At 39.4% G+C, this 16,883-nt stretch overlaps 1 protein-coding gene across 6 annotated transcripts in view; it reads left to right on the top strand.

Moving 5' to 3' along the window:
• Window positions 1-16,883, top strand: part of LOC115283647 (G-protein coupled receptor-associated sorting protein 2) — an 89,084-nt gene that overhangs the window by 66,932 nt on the left and 5,269 nt on the right. The window lies entirely within an intron of this gene.

Raw genomic sequence — 16,883 nt, forward strand, 5'->3', positions numbered from 1 at the left:
GTGAGAGACACAGATCAAGGGAGACTACTGAATAGGGACAACGAATCATGGACTGAAGTGGGAGGGGTGGGAGGGAGGGGATAATGGTTATGGTGGGGGGCACATGTGGGGAGAAGCACTGGGTGTTATATGTAAACCAATTTGACAATAAACTATTAAAAAATAAATAAATATATATATAAAAAATAAAAAAATAAAGTCCAGTTTGTCTGATATAAGTATGGTGACTCTGGCTTTCTTTTGGCTTCCAGTCGCATGATAGATATTTCTCCATCCCTTTGCTTTCAACCTGAAGGTGTCTTCACGTTGAAAATGAGTCTCTTGTAGACAGCAAATAGATGGGTTTTGTTTCTTGATCCATTCTGCTACCCTGTGTCATTTGGTTGGAGCATTCAGTCCATTTACATTCAGTGTCATTATTGAAAAATGTGGGTTTAGAGTCATCGTGTTCTCCGTAGAATTCATGTTTATAGTGGTGTCGCTGGAACCTTGTATTCTTTGCACCATTTCCCTCATAGAGTCCTTCTTAGGATTTCTTGTAGGGCTGGTTTGGTAGTCATGAATTCTCTTAATTTTTGTTTCTTTGGAAACACCTTTATCTCTCCCTCTATTTTGAATGACAGACTTGCTGGATAAAGGATTCTTGGCTGTATGTTTTTTCTGTTCATCACATTGAAGATTTCCTGACATTCCTTCCTGGCCTGCCAAGTTTCATTAAATAGGTCTGTAACCACTCTTATAGGTTTCCTTTGTATGTTAGTGACCTTTTATCCCTAGCTGCTTTCATAATTCTTTATCTTTATATTTTGCCATTTTCACTATGATATGTCATACCGATGGTCGTTTCAAGTTAAGTCTTAAGGGGCTTCTTTGTGCCTCTTGAATTTGAATGTCTATTTCTTTCCCCAGATTTGGGAAATTCTCAGTTATAATTTGGTCTAGTACCCCTTCAGAACCTCTCTCTCTCTGTTTTCCTCTTCAGGATTTCCTATGATACAGATGTTGTTCCCTTTGTATCACTCAGGTCTCGAATTCTCCTTTCCTGCTCCTGGATCAATTTTTCTTTTTGGCTTCCTCTTTTGCTATAACTGTGTCTTATAATTCACCTATTCTTCTCTCTGCCTCTTCAATCCATCAGGTGGCCACCTCCATTTTATTATTCACTTCATTTATAGCCTTTTTTAACTCATCACTCCTATTTTCAAAGTCCCTAGTAATTGTACTAGTAGCTTCTCTGATGCTTTTCCAAGCCCAGCGATTAATATTATAAAAAGTGTTTTAAATTCTTGTTCAGTTATATTTTCTAGATCTGTTTTGAGCATTTTGTGGCTGTGACTGCGTCTTGGAGTTTCTTCAGGGGAGAGTTCTTTTGTTTTGTCATTTTGGCTAGTTTTCTGTTTCTTGTCAGTTTTAAGAAGCTTGTTGTGCACCTGTTAGTATTGCTCTCTTAAGGGAAGCTTACTGACCATCCAGGGCCTGTCATTTCAGGAAATGTTTTTTTAATGGTGTCTCTCAATTTCTCTTGTTGTGCCTTTGATTATTTTATTGCCCTACTCAGCGATATTTGGGACTCTCCATCATGTGTACTTTGGCTTGTTTCTTGGGGTAGCCCTGAAAAGGAAAACAGACTGACAAAAACACAGGGAACGGAAGCATGCAAACACACAGACAAATCAAATCAACAAACGTTAAAAGGGGGAAAGGAATAAAAGAATAGGGAGAGGAAAGAGATGAAAAGAAGAGAAGAAGAAAATAATGGGGGACAGAGACAGCAAAGGACAGTGGACAGTCTAAAAGTGTATAACCACTCCAGGGGAGGGATAAGGATGAGATAAGGGAGAATATATCTGGATGGCAAGAGAAAAAAAGAAAAAAAAAGGGAGAAAGAAAAAAGGAAAATAAAGAGTAAAAATTCTAAAAAATCATTTAAAAAGTCAAAAAGGTAATGATAATAAAAAAATAAGTTCAAAAAAAGCAGCAGCTCCCCCTCGCGGATAGTCATGGTTTTGTGTAGGTAGGTCTAGGCGAGGCTGCTCTGGGAGGCCCCTCCTTGGTGGTTGCGGAGAGTAGAATGCGGCACCCCAAGCTCCGCTGGAACTGAGAGCTGCAGGCCACTCTTATGAGTCAGATCTCCATATGCTGCTGCTGAGCCAAGCTGTATTTTCCAGGCCTGCCTTGATTCAAAATCCTAGTCCATGCACTTTTATTCTACCACAGATGAGATGTACTCACTTTGTCGCTTGGCTTTTTAGCTGGGATCTCATAGGGGGATAGAGCAGTTTCTCTTGGCGCTGGCAGGGAATTGCACTGCTGCTGTCAGAACTGAGGTGTGCTGCAGGAGGCAAAGTGCGCACCCCCACAGCTGCTGCCGCCAATTCTCAGCAGGCATTGCATAGGGGGAGGGAGACATTTCTCTTGGCGCTGGCTGGGATTTGCCTTGCTGCTGCCTGAGGCATGAGGCGCTGCAGGAAATGAGGTGAACTCCCACAGCCGGAGCTGCAGCCACAGTATGCACCCCTGCTGCTGCTGCTGCCAACTCCCTGCCGGGATTGAACAGGTGTGGGGTTTTTTTTTTCCCTGTTGGCACCCAGGATTCGGGATTCACGCGGCCAATGTTGGAGGCGAAATGTGCTGTGGAAATGAGGTGCGCCCTCCCACTCCCACAGCCAAAGCCAAAGTGCGCACCCCTGCGGCTGCTGCCTTGTCCACTGACTCCCTGCTGGGATCACACAGGGGTGGGGGCTGTTTTTTCCTTTGTGCCACCCAGGTTTGAGATTTGGGCTGCCCAGCAGTTATATATGGAGTGAGAGTTTTTCTCTCTGTGGGGGGGTTAAATGTTCTTTGTCTCTTCTCTAGAGAGAGTACTATCAGCGTGTTCAGTTTCTCTTTCTCTTCCTTTTGTCCCTCAGGGGCTCCGCACGCTTTCCCTGCATTGGGCTGGGGCTCCCACCTTTTCTGCCCTTCTCGGGCTGGCCCGTTTTCCAATCTCCCCAGTTTGCACTCACTCACTTAGCATCTTTGAAGTTGTCTTCTTTCTGGAGTCTGTATTTTCTCCTTCCACTCTTGCAGATGGGGCAGATGTCCTCAGTTTGATAGATGGGGCAGACGAAGTTCACAGAGCTCCCTTCTTCTCTGCCATCTTCTAAAATGTACAATTTAAAGTAGAAGGCAGATGGGGCACCTGGGTAGCTCAGTTGGTTGAGGGTCTGACTTTAGTTCAGGTCATGATATAATGGTTCATGGGTTCAAGCCCCACGTCGGGTTCTGTGCTGACAGCTCAGAGCCTGGAGCCTGCTTCTCTCTCTGCCCCTCCCCCCACTCACATGCAGTCTGTCTCTCTCTCAAAAATAAACATTAAAAACATTAAAGCAGAAGGCAGAAAAGAGATAAAGAAACAAAGAAAAGGTGACATAGAAAACAGTATCAAATATATAGATATTACTCCAATCATTCAATGGTCACTTTAGATGTCAGTGGTCTAAGTAAACCAAGTGAAAGAGACTTTATGTATAAGTTAAAAAAAGTAAGATCCAATTACATGTAGTCTAAAATACACTTTAAATATAAAGACATGGATAAACTAAAAATAAAAGAATAGAGAAAGAAATACTATGCTATCATTGAACAAATGAATGCTGGAGTCACTCTATTAATTTCACACAAAGCAGAATTTGGAGCCCGAAACATTACCGGGATAAAGGGGGGGGGGGTATTACATAATAATAAGATGCTCACTTTTTCAAGGAAGACATAACAATCCTTACTGGGTGTGCACATAACAAAAGAGTGAAGAAAAACATGAGGCAAAAACTGATAAAATTTCAAGGAAAAAGAGACAAATCCACTATTATAATTGGAGACTTCAATACTCCCTATGAGTAAATGACAGGTTCAATAAGTAGAAAATCCTTAAAAACCTACTTGAACTCAACAGCATTATCAATAAAAGGCATTTGATTAACATTTATAAAATACTTCATCCAAAACAGCATAATACACATTTTTCTCAAGCTCACATGAAACATTCACCAAGAACACATTCTGGGACATAAAGCACACCTTTAAAAAAATAGACATCATTCAAACTGTGCTCTCATATCACAGTGGAACTTAACTAGAAATGAATTAAAGAAAAATAACTCCAAAATCTTAAAGTACTTGGGTTTTTTTTTTTTTTATTCACAACTTAGTTAACATACAGTGTAGTTGTGGCTTCAGGAGTAGAATCCAGTGATTCATCACTTATATATAATACCTAGTGCTCATCCCAACAAGTGCCCACCTTCACCCATCAACCATTTTCCCCACCCCCAACAGCCCTCAGTTTGTTCTCTGTATTTACGAGTCTCTTATGATTTACCTCCCTGTTTGTAACTTATTTTTTCCTTTCTTCCCCCCATGGTCTTCTGTTAAGTTTTTCAAATTCCACATAAGAATGATATCTGTATTTCTCTGTATGACTTATTTCACTTACATAATACCCTCTAGTTCCATCCACGTTGTTGCAAATGGCAGATTTCATTCTTTTTCATTGCTGAGTAGTATTCCATTATAGATATATACTACATCTTCTTAATCTATTCATCGGTTGAAGGACATTTGGGCTCTTTCTATAATTTGGCTATTGTTGGTAGCACTGCTATAAACATTGGATTGCATTTGCCCCTACAAATCAGCACTCCTATATCCTTTGGATAAATTCCTAGCAGTGTAATTGCTGGGTCATAGGATAATTTTATTTTTAATTTTTTGAGGAACCTCCATACTGTTTTCTAGACTGGCTGCACCAGTTTGCATTCCTACCAACAATGCAAGAGTGTTCCCCTTTCTCCACATCCCCACAAACTTCTGTTGTTTCCTGGGTTGTTAATTTTAGCCATTCTGCCAGGTTTGATGTTGTAGTTCATTGTGGTTTTGATTTGTATTTCCCGGTTGATAAGCGATGTTCAGCATTTTTGATGTGTCTGTTTGCAATTTGGTTGTCTTATTTTGAAAACTGTCTGTCTATTCATGTCTTCTGTCCATTTCTTCACGGGATTATTTACTTTTGGGTGTTAGGTTTGGTAAATCTTTAGAGATTTTTGATACTAACCCTTTATCTTGCATGACGTTTGCAAATATCTTCTCCCATTTTCTCAGTTGTCTTTTTTATTGATAGTTTCCATTGCTGTACAAAGCTTTTGTATCTTTGTGATGTCCCAATATTTTATTTTTGGTTTTACTTCCCTTGACTATGGAGACATGTCATGTAAAAAGTTGCTGTGATCGAGGTCAAAGAGGTTGCTGCCTGTTTTCTTCCTGTAGGATTTTGGTTGTTTCCTGTATTACATGTAGGTCTTTCATCCATTGTGAGTATATTTTTCTGAATGGTGTAAGAAAGTGGTCCTGTTTCATTCTTCTACATGTTGCTATCCAGTCCTCCCAGCATAATTTGCCAAAAAGACTGTCTTTTTTCATTGGATCCTCTTTCCTACTTTGTCAAAGATTAGTTGGCCATATATTTGTGAGTCCATTTTTGAGTTCTGTGTTCTATTCCATTGATCTATGTGACTGTTTTTGCACCAATACCATACTGTCTTGATAACTTCTGCTTTGTAATACAGGTTAAAGTCTGGGATTGTAGTGACTCCAGCTTTGGTTTTCTTTTTCAACATTACTTTGGCTATTTATGGGATTTTGTGGTTCCCACAGATTTTAGAATTGGTTATTCTAGCTCTGTGATGAATGGTGGTGCTATTTTGATCTGGATTGCATCAGATGTGTAGATTACTTTGGGTAGTATCAACATTTGAACAGTATTTCTTCTTCCAATCCATGAGTATGGAATGTTTTTGCATTATTTTGTGTTTTTTTCAATTTCTTTCATAAGGTTTCTATACTTTTCAGTGTAAAGATCGTTTACCTGTTTGTTTAGGTTTATTCCTAGAGGTATTTTATGGGCTTTTATGCAATTGTAAATTAGATTGATTATCTCTTTCTGTTGCTTCCTTATTGGTATATACAAATTTGACCAATATCTGTACATTGATTTTATATCCTGTGACTTTACTGAAATCCTGTGTCAGTTCTAGCAGTTCTGTGGTGGAGTCTTTTGGCTTTTCCATGTAGAGTATAATGTCATCTGCGAAGAGTGAAAGTTTAACTTCTTTGCCAGTCTGGATGCCTTTTATTTTGTTTTGTTGTCTGATTGCTAAGGCTAGGACTTCTAATCCTATGTTAAAAAACAGTGGTGAGAGTGGACATCCCTATCGTGTTCCTTATCTCAGGGGGAAAGCTCTCAGTTTTTCCCCAATGTGGGGATTAGATGTGGGCCCTTCAAATACAGATTTTATGATATTAAGATTTGTCCATTCTTTCCCAAATTTCTTGAGGATTTTTATTAATAAATGATGCTGTATGGGCGTCTGGAAGGCTGACCCAGTTGTCTGACCTCGGCTCAGGTCATGAGCTCATGGTTAGTGAGTCTGAGCCCCATGCCATGCTCTGTGCTAACAGCTCAGAGCCAGGAGCCTGCTTCAGATTCTGTTTCCCTCTCTCTCTTCCTCTCCCCAACTCATGCTCTCTCTCTCAAAAATAAATAAATAATCATTCATTTATTTATAAATAAATATAAAGTCAGACGCTTAACCGACGGAACACCCAGGTGGCACTAAAATTTTTTTTAAGATAGAATGCTGTATTTTGTCAAATGCTTTATCTGCATCTATTGACAGAATCATATGGTTCTTATCCTTTCTTATATTAATGTGATGTATCATGTTGATTGGTTTGCAAATATTGAACCAACTCTGCAGCCCAGGAATGAATCCTACTTGACCATGGTGAATAATTATTTTAATGTGCTGTTGAATTCAATTTGCTCATATAATGCTGAGAATTTTTGCATCCATGTTCCTCAAGGATATTGGACTCTAATTCTTCTTTTTGGTGAGGTCTTTGGTTTTGGAATCAAGGTAATTCTGGCTTCATAGAATGAGTTTTGGAGCTACCCGTCTGCTTCTACTTTTTGGAGAAGTTAGAGGAGAATATATACTTACTCTGCTTTAAAGGTCTGATAGAATTCCCCTGTGAAGTCATCTGGCTCAGGACTCTTATTTCTTGGGAGATTTTTGATAACTGATTAAATTTCTTGTCTGGTTTTTTATTTCTTCCTGTTTGAGTTTTGGTAGTGTGTGTGATTCTAGGGTTTGTCCATTTCTTGCAGATTTTCCAGGTTTTTTGGCATATAATTTTTCATAGTATTGTCTATTAACTGTTTTTCTGTGGTGTTGGTTGTGATCGCTCCTCTTTCGTTTGTGATTTTATCTATCTGGATCCTTTTCTTTTCTTTTTGAGAAGTCTGGAAAGGGGCCTATCAATTTTGTTTATTCTTTCAAAAAACCAGCGCTTAGACTCTTGATCTGTTCTTTTTTAAAAAATATTTTATCTTGTTTATTTCTGCTCTAATCTTTATTATTTCTCTTCTTCTGCTGGCTTTGGGATTTCTTTGCTGCTGCCTTTCTAGCTCCTTTAGGTGTAAGGTTTGGGTTTGCATCTGGGACCTTTCTTGCTTCTTTGGATATGCCTGGATTGCAATGTGTTTCCTCTTAGGACTGTCTTTGCTGTACCACAAAGGATTTGGACTATCATGTTTTCATTTTCATTTGCTTCCACATATATTTTTAAATTTCTTCTTTAATTTTCTAATTGATCCATTCATTGTTTGGTAGGTTATTCTTTAACCTCCATGTATTTGGGGGCTTTCCAATTTTATTCTTGTTGTTAATTTCAAATTTCATAACGTTGCGATCTGAAAATATGCATGGTATAATTGCAATCATTTTATACTTATTGAGGGCTGTTTTGTGACCCAGTATGTTAATTATTTTGGAGAATGTTCCATGTGCACTTGAGAAGAATGTGTATTCTGCTGAATAGTTCTGAATATATTTGTTAGTCCACCTGGTCCAATGTGTCATTCAAAGCTGTGGTTTCTTTATTGATTTTTTTGTCTAGATGATCTGTCCACTGCTGTAGGTGGAGTAATAAAGTTCCGTACAATTATGGTATTATTATCTATACATTTGTTTGTATTTGTCATTAACTGATTTATATAATTGTGTACTATCATAGCGTGGCCATAAACTTTTACAACTGTTAGCGCTTCTTGATGGATAAACTCCTTAATTATGATATGATGCATTCTTCATCTCTTGTTGTGGTCTTTGTTTTAAAATCTAGTTTGTATGATATAAGTATAGCTACTACAGCTTTCTTTTGATGTCCATTAGCATGATAGATGGTATTCCATTTCACTTTCAATCTGCTCTTGTCTTCAGGTCTAAAACAAGTCTCTTTTAGGCAGCATATAGATGGATATTGTGTAATTTGTCAATTCCTACACCCTATGCCTTTTGATTGGGCCATTTAGTACATTTACATTCAGAGTGATTATTGAAAGATATGGATTTAGCGCCATTGTGTTATCTGTGGGTTTCCAGTTACTGGTGATATCTTTAGTCCTTTGTAGTCTTTGCTGTTTTCCATTCACAGATCCCCCTTTAGGATCCCCCGCAGGACTAGTTTAATTGCCATGAACTCCTTTAGTTTTTGTTTGGGAAAGTCTTTATCTTTCCTTCTATTCTGAAGGACAGCCTTGAGGGATACAGGATTCTTGGTTGCATATTTTTTCCTATTCAGCACATTGAGTATTTCCTGACACCCCCTTCTGGCCTTTCAAGTTTCAGTGGACAGTTCTGCTACTACCCTTATATGTATACCCTTGTAGGTCAGGGACCATTTATCCCTAGCTGCTTTCAGAATTCTCTTTATCTTTCATTTTGCCAGTTTCACTATGCTTTGTTATGGTGTTCACTTGTTTTTGCTGATTTTGAAGGGAATTCTCTGTGCGTCTTGGACTTAGATGCCTATGTCTTTCCCCAGATTAGAGCAGTTCTCAGCTGTAATTTGTTCAAATAAACCTTCTCCCCCTTTCTCTTGCTCTTCTTCTGGAAGTCCTACGATATTCATATATTTTTTAATTTCATAGAATAACTTAGTTCTCTAGATGTAGTAATTTCCTTTCCCTTTTTTCAGCTTCTTAATTCATCAGGACTATTTCTTAGGGCTTTGATCTCTGCAGCAATAGATTCTCTGTTATCTTCTATGCTTTTTTCAAGCCCAAGTTATTCTAAATTCTTGTTCAGATATATTGTTTATATCTGTTTTGAGCAATTGTCTGGCTGCCATTTCTTCCTGAATTTTCTTTTGAGGAAAGTTCTTCCATTTCATAATTTTGGCTAGGTTTCTTTCTTTTACATGTTTCAATATCTTTTTATGTGTCCTGTGCCTGTGAGTACTACTATATTAAAAAGGGGCCATACACTGTCCAAGTCCTGGCACTTAAGGAAGTTGTTTTTAGAGTGTGTTGCATGCACTCTATTGTTTCATTTTGGCTGCTCTATCCCACTGGTCAGTCCTCCTTTCCTGTAGTGGTGGAGTGAACCAGGTGTGCTTTGATTTGTTTGTTGAAGTAATCTTGGGAAAAAAAGAAAAGAAACGGGGTTAGTGGGGAAACCCGATCACATGCCAAGAGAAAAATGAATGGGGAGAAAAGAAGAAAAAAAAAAACCAAAGAGCTAAAAGAACTATAAGGCTAAATCCAGAGAGAGAGAGAAAGATAAATAAAGAAGATATATAAAAGGTGTTAAGGGAATAGAGTAAAATTACCTGATTAAATAAACAAACAAAACAGAATATACATGTAGGGATTGACCAAAAACAAATCAGAAACCATGAGCCTGTTCCAAAAGAAAAAAAAAAAAAAAGGCAGGAAAGAAAAGGTAAAGAAAAGAGAAGAAAAAAACAGACAGACAAATAACAGTAAAAACAAAAAGTAATTGTCTATTTGTGCCTGGGACTGGTGTCTGTGCTGGCCTGGAAGAGAGGCAGGCTGCATTGGGTCAGTCTTCCTGCAGTAATAAGCAGTTGCTAGGCATGGAGGGGTAGGGTTAGATGTAAGTGGGTTTCGTCTCCACAAGGGGCCACTGTGCTGCTCCCTGAAGCCCCACTGTATTGGTGTTGGGGAGAAAAATGGCAACACTCTAATTCTCCTCTCCTGGACTGGGTGTCTCAAACCACGCTGTTCAGGCTGCCCTCACAGAATAGCACAAGCAGTTGGCTTTCCTGGCTCCACAGTTCTCCTGTGCCTTCTTGGAATTCGGCTCAGATTCAAAACCCAATGTCTTAGGGGCGCCTGGGTGGCTCAGTGAGTTAAGTGTCCAACTCCGGTTGAGTTCATGATCTTGTGGTTTGTGGGTTTGAGCCCGAATCGGGCTCTGTGCTGAAAGCTCAGAGCCTGGAGCCTGCTTTGGATTCTGTGTCTCCTCTCTCTGCCCCTCCTCTGCTCTTGCTCTATCTCTCTCTGTCTCAAAAATAAGTAAACATTAAAAAATAAAATAAAATAAAATAAAAAACAATGCCTAAAGTGCCCTGCACCATTTGGACCCTTTTCTGATGTAGCAGCAATCAGCCCTGCCAATTAAAGCCTTTGGCTGGCACTTGCAGGGTTCTTTTGTCCTTGGGAGGCAATAAACCTTTTTACCACAGTACTCAAGGAAAGGGACTGTTCTTTCCATGTGTGCCCCTGAGATCACTACAGCAGCCCAAGCCCAGGATCTTTCCCTCCAAGGTGTGCACATATGGTATTCTCTGGTCCAGATAAAGTCTCACACTTTTGAAACCCCCAAGCTTAAGTTCCTAAGGCTGTTTGCAAAACAGTAACTGGCACTCTTTGTATTTCTCATTCCCCAGTTCATAGTCTGGAGAGGGTTTCCTCTTATGTTAACTCAGTACTGCAATTTCACAGTCCCTTGTCTTGCTCTCTCTTTTGTCTCTTTACAGAAGGGGTTGTTACCTCCCCTCATGCCTATGCCATTTTATCTCCTTAAATTCACACACATGCACCTCAATCCCACCACGCTGTCTCCCTCCACTTGTGGAGATGCTTCTACCAATCCGCAGATTGATTTCCTGGGTGTTCCAAGTGATCTGGCCTGGATACAGCTGTGTTTGAGGGATGAGGGAAATTCCAGGCCCCTTATTTCTATACCATCTTAACTCCTCCCAAATACCTGGAGATAATAAACACACTTCTGAATAGCACATGGGTCAAAGACCTTTTAAAGAAAACTAAAATATTTTGAAAAAAAGTTATGAAAATATATTTTATCAAAACTGTAGGATACAGCAAAAACTGCTTAGAGACAAAGTATAGCATTGAATGAATATGTTAAAATTTTTAAAAAATATTAAAATCAATTATTGAAACTTCCACCTTAGGCAACTAAAGAAATAATAGCAAACTAAACCCAAAGTAAGCAGAAGAAAACAATAATAAAAATTAGAGGAGATATCATTGATATGAAAACAGGAAATCAAGAGAGAAACTCAATAAAGCCAAAAGTTGGTTCTTTAAAGAGTAATAATATTTATGTTACTAGGCAGTTTAAGAAAAAAGAGATAAACATAATTATTAATAACCGAAATATTTCTATGGACACTAAAAGGATAATGAAGGAATAGTAGGAACAGCTTTGTCCAAAACATTGATAACATAGAAGAATTGTAACAATTCCTTAAAAGACATAATCTACCAAAACTAACACAAGGATAAATAGATAATATGCATAAACTTATAATTATCAAAGAAGTTGAATCAATGCTTAACAACTTTCCAAAAGAGAAAGCACCAGGCTCAAGTTTACTGGTGGATTCTACCAAACATTTAAGGAAGTAATTATACCAATTTTATCTAATCTCTCAAAGAAAATAGAAGCTGAGGGAATAATTTCCCCCCTAATTGAGACCAGCATTACCAAAACCAGGCAAATACATTACAAAAAGGGAAAACTGCAGACCAATATATTCCGTGCAGATAGGTGTAAAATCCTTACAAAATGTTAGCCAGTAAAACCCAACAATGCATAAAAAGAATATACACCACAAGGTAGTAGAATTTATTCCAAGTATGCAAGACTTATTCAACATTTGAAAATCAATTAATGTAATCAATGACATCAAAGGCTAAAGAAGAGAAATGATCACATCAATAGAACAGAATAAAACAATTGGCAAAATTCAATACCCATTTATGATAAAAACTCAGAAAACTAGAAATAGGGCAAAATTCTTCAAGCTTTATAAGGAGTATCTACAAGAAATTTACAGCCAACATTACGGCAAGATGCTTTCTGCTAAGAACAAGAAAAAGGAAAGGATATCCCTACTCACCATTCTTGTTTAATATCACACTGGAAGTCCTAGCTAATGCAATAAGAGTAATGAAGGAAATAAAGGTATATAGATATGGAATGAAGAATTAAAACTGTACTTTTTTGCAGATGACATGATTGTATCTATAGAAAATCTCAAATAATCAAGAAAAAAAGCCCTGAAACTAGTGAGCAATTAAAGCAATGTTGCAGGATAACCCTGTATCCTGTATCCTCATTTTTTCTTATACACTAGCAATTAAAAATGGAATTTGAAACTGAGAACATAATACCATTTATATTAACACCAAAAATGAAATATTTAGATATAAATATGCAAAAATATGTACAAAATCGATATTGGCAAACATACAAAATACTGATGAAAGAAATCAAAGAAGATCTAAATAAATGGGAAAATATACCATAAGCATGTATAGGAAGGCTCAATATTTTTAAGATATCAGTTCTCCCCAATTTAATCTATAGATTCAATACAATCCCAATCAAAATCTCTACCAGTCATTTTGTGGATATCAGCAAACTGGTTCTAAAGTTTATATGGAAAGGCAAAAGACCAAGAAGCAAACAGAATACTGAAGGAGAACAAAGACAGAAGACAGACATTACCCAATTTCAGTGCTGTCCATAAAGCTACCGTAATCTAGACAATGTGGTACTGCCAAAAGAAAAGACAAGTAGATCATAGCAACAGAAGAAAATGGTCAGAAATAGATCTACACAAATATAATCAACTGGTTGTTGAAAAAGGAGTAAAGGTAACTCAATGGAGAAAGTATACTATTTTCTACAAAAGGCGCTGAAACAACTGGTATCTACAATCAAAAAAAACAAACAAAAAAAGGAATCTAGACACGAATCTTGCATCTTTCAAAAATATTAACTCAGAATGGATGACAGAGCTAAATAGAAAATGGAAAACTCTAAAACTCTTAGAAGCTGAAATAAAAGACAATCTAGATGACCCTGTTTAGATACAACACAAAAAGTTTGATCCATGAAAGAATATATCATTGATTTAGACTTTCGTTAAAAATAAGTCTTCTCTGCAATATACTGTGTTTATAGAATGAAAAGACAAGCCAAAGTTTGAGAGGAAAAGCTTTGCAAGACAGATATCTGATAGAAACCTCGTATCTAAAATATACAAAGAACTCTTAAAATTACAACAAGAGGGGCACCTGGGTGGCTCAGTCGGTTAGGAGTCCAACTTTGGCTCAGGTCATGATCTCACAGTTTGTGGGTTCAAGCCCCGTGTCAGGCTCTGTGCTGACAGCTCAGAGCCTGGTGCCTGCTTCAGATTCTGTGTCTCCCTCTCTCTCTGCCCCTCCCCTGCTCGCACTCTGTCTCTGTCTCAATAATAAATAAACATCAAAAAAAAATTTAAAAAACAACAAGAAACTATCAACCCCATTAAAAATGGGCAATGACCACGTCAGGCTCTGTCCTGACAGGTCAGAGCCTGGAGCCTGCTTCAGATTCTATGTCTCCCCTTTCTCTGCCCCTCCTTTTCTCATGTTCTGTCTCTCAATAATAAATAAATGTTAAAAAATTTTAAAAAAATGAACAATGATCTGAACAGACAACTGACCCTGAAAGCTATAAAGATGGCAAATAAGCATATGAAAAGATGTCCAACATTGTATGTCATTATAAACTTGCAAATTAAAATAGCAAAAAGAGCCAAGTTAAGCTAATACACACAAAAAAGTCTTTGTCCATAGTGATTGAGATGGACAAGGAATAGACCAGGACTGGTGAACATGTGAAAGTTCACCTGCATGTTTGTGGGAAGTGGGGCATGGGGCTGGGACAGAGCTGTAGTTATAATGAATCAGCACAGCTGCTTCTATACCTCGGACTTAACAATTGGTGCTTATTTCATTCAGAAATTTAGATTTCAGGGGCAAATTGGATAAACACAGCTATTGGTAGATCCATCCCTCTGTCACAAAGATCTTGGAATCAAGATTCCACCACATCCATAATTATCAGAGAAGCTTGTGCTTGTATGATTTTGAATATATCTGTAAATTCTTAGGATATGAAACTGCATAAGATAGACACTACAAGCAAATGTGGCTTCCACAAAACAGAGATTTCTTTCACTTTTCTTTCTACTGTATCTCTAGTCCCTAGGATAAGAAAGGGATTCATACATATTTCTTGAATGAATGAAAGACACCAGAGACTTTAAGAAACTGAAAGAATAGTTCAGGGACGCAAGGAGATTCACACACACCCACAGATAGCAGCAGAGCTCATCTTCAAGCCTGGCATTCACCCAAGATAGTATGCTGTGGAATAAGGAACATGATCCACAATTCAGCTTAAAGCCATTTAAACAGCACAGTAAAAGTGGCCATCCTCGGGGAGACATGGGTGGCTTAGTCAGTTAAGCATCCAACTTCAGCTCAGGTCATGATCTCATGGTTCATGAGTTTGGGCACCCAATCATACTCTCTGCTTTCATCACAGAGCCTGCTTCAGATCCTTTATCTCCCTCTCTCTCTCTGCCCCTCCTCTGTGCTATCTCTTTCTCTCTCAAAAATAAACATTTTTTTAAAGTGGCCCTCTTCTGATAATTGACATCTGTTGTTGGTCCAGATACTGTATATAATCATCTCCAGATTTTTTCCTGTCACCTAAGTATTGTAGTTATAATACATACCTAAAATAAAAGCTGAAATAAAAATACACGAAGTCATAGTAATAATATGGTTCCCCTTTTATCCTCAAAAACATAAGTGATTTCAGCAAATGGGGACTTGCTCCAAAGTGAATCTCAAAGGCCGTTGCATAAATCTTATATAGAAAACAGAGACAGGAGATTGCTAGAGAGAGTAGTTATAGTGGTAAGGAATGGGCCTCCAAAGTGATCCAGGGGTTGAGGCCCACATAAAGAAGGTCAAGGAGAATGGACTATCATGATGGTAAGTAAATTCAGTTCCTACTGCTGCTATAACACATTACCACCATCTTGGCAGCTTAAAATAACACAAATGTCTAATCTAACAGTCCTGGATGCTGGGGATACAAAAAGGATCTCACTGGTCTAAAATGAAGATGATGGCAGGGCTTCATTTTTCTGAGGAACCCTGGAGAGAATCTGTTTCTTTGCCTATTCCAGCTTCTGGGAGCTGCCTGCCTTCCGTGGGCCATGGCTTTGTTTCATCTTCAAAGCCAGCAAAGTCCTGTCCCATCTTTCACATGCTACTTCACTGTGGCACTGACTCCTGTCTTTACCTCTTCCACATAAGAAGTACCCTTGCAATTACAAAGGCCAGAAAGACCCAACATATTCTTATTTTAAAATTCAGCTGATTAGCAATCTTAATTGAATCAACAATCTTAATTCTCTTTGCCCTGTAACATCACATATTTACAGGTTCAGGAGAATAAGATGTGGATATAACAGAGGGACTTTTATTCAGCCTACCACAGTGAAAGTGCCATTTAATTGGGTTTAAAATGGGCACCAACAGGTCTGTATTCAACCACAGTTGTGCTTAAACACGGTTGCTCTGTTTGCCCCATGGAGCACAGAAAGGAAGGGCTCAAGGCCAGAGGAAGGATTTAGGAGTAAAGAAGTCAGAGGATTCAAGAACCACCAGGCTACTGTCTTGGAGAAGTCAGTACATGATGGGGCCTTCTCCAAAGAATGGTAGGGGAAACCAGATGGGTGTGAATGTGGCTGTGTCCAAGCTGGTTCTAATCCCTGCCACATTTCCACATTGCCAAAGATCATGAGAACTTGGACATGACTGCAAGAGAAGACTTCATAGGCAGGACAGTGAAAAAGGAGCCAGGACTATCCTGACACTTCACCATGGTGCAACAGACAGGAAAGATCCTATGACCCTGTGCAGGTCCTGACAAGAGAAAGGCCCTCCTTCTTGGGCAACTGTGGGGACTAGGAAATGGCCAAGCATATTACCAGTTTGAATGAGGGGAGGGGGTAGGAAACGGTGTGGCAGGAAAACTGGGTACAGAGCATTGGTTGGTTTTCTCAGGTCAGAGGTGTAGGTCTGATTCTCTTTAGAAAAGGCTCAGTGGTGAGGCCTCTATGAGAGCCCCTTCCCACTTCCTCCTCTCCGTTGCCCCGTTGCCCCGAGAAGCAATGAAGGAAGAACTCCAGGAGGGCCAGTTGGTCTGGCCTTAAGCTACCTCTTCCCTCACATCCTGTTGTTCTCAAAGCCCCCAGCCCTTCAGCCCCCAGGAAAGATGGCGGGCGGAATGGGGGAGGGGGAGGTGGGCAGACACTGAACCGGCTGAGGGTTCTCACACACCGAGGGGCGGTTGATATCCATCCGCTGCTGCCGGCAGTGCACTGCCACCATCACCACCGCCGCCGCCACCACCGCCCCTGACCTCGCGATCCTAACCCCCACCGGCAATCATCCCTGGGTCTCTTATTGCAGTGCCAGCAAGGAGGGGGTGGTCGCCTCAGAGGTCTGCAGGGGCGGTCTGCTGTGAGCCCGCCCCTTAGGTTGCGCTCCTCCTGGTCCCGCCCCCTCTGGGTCGGAACTAGGGTGGGCCAAGGAGGGGGCTTCGAGCGCGTTCGTGCCGTATCCCTCCGCCCCCCTTCCCGACACCCTTGCCGCGAGCGGT

This window comes from Suricata suricatta, chromosome X (genome assembly GCF_006229205.1).
Source record: "Suricata suricatta isolate VVHF042 chromosome X, meerkat_22Aug2017_6uvM2_HiC, whole genome shotgun sequence".
Taxonomy (NCBI): domain Eukaryota; kingdom Metazoa; phylum Chordata; class Mammalia; order Carnivora; family Herpestidae; genus Suricata; species Suricata suricatta.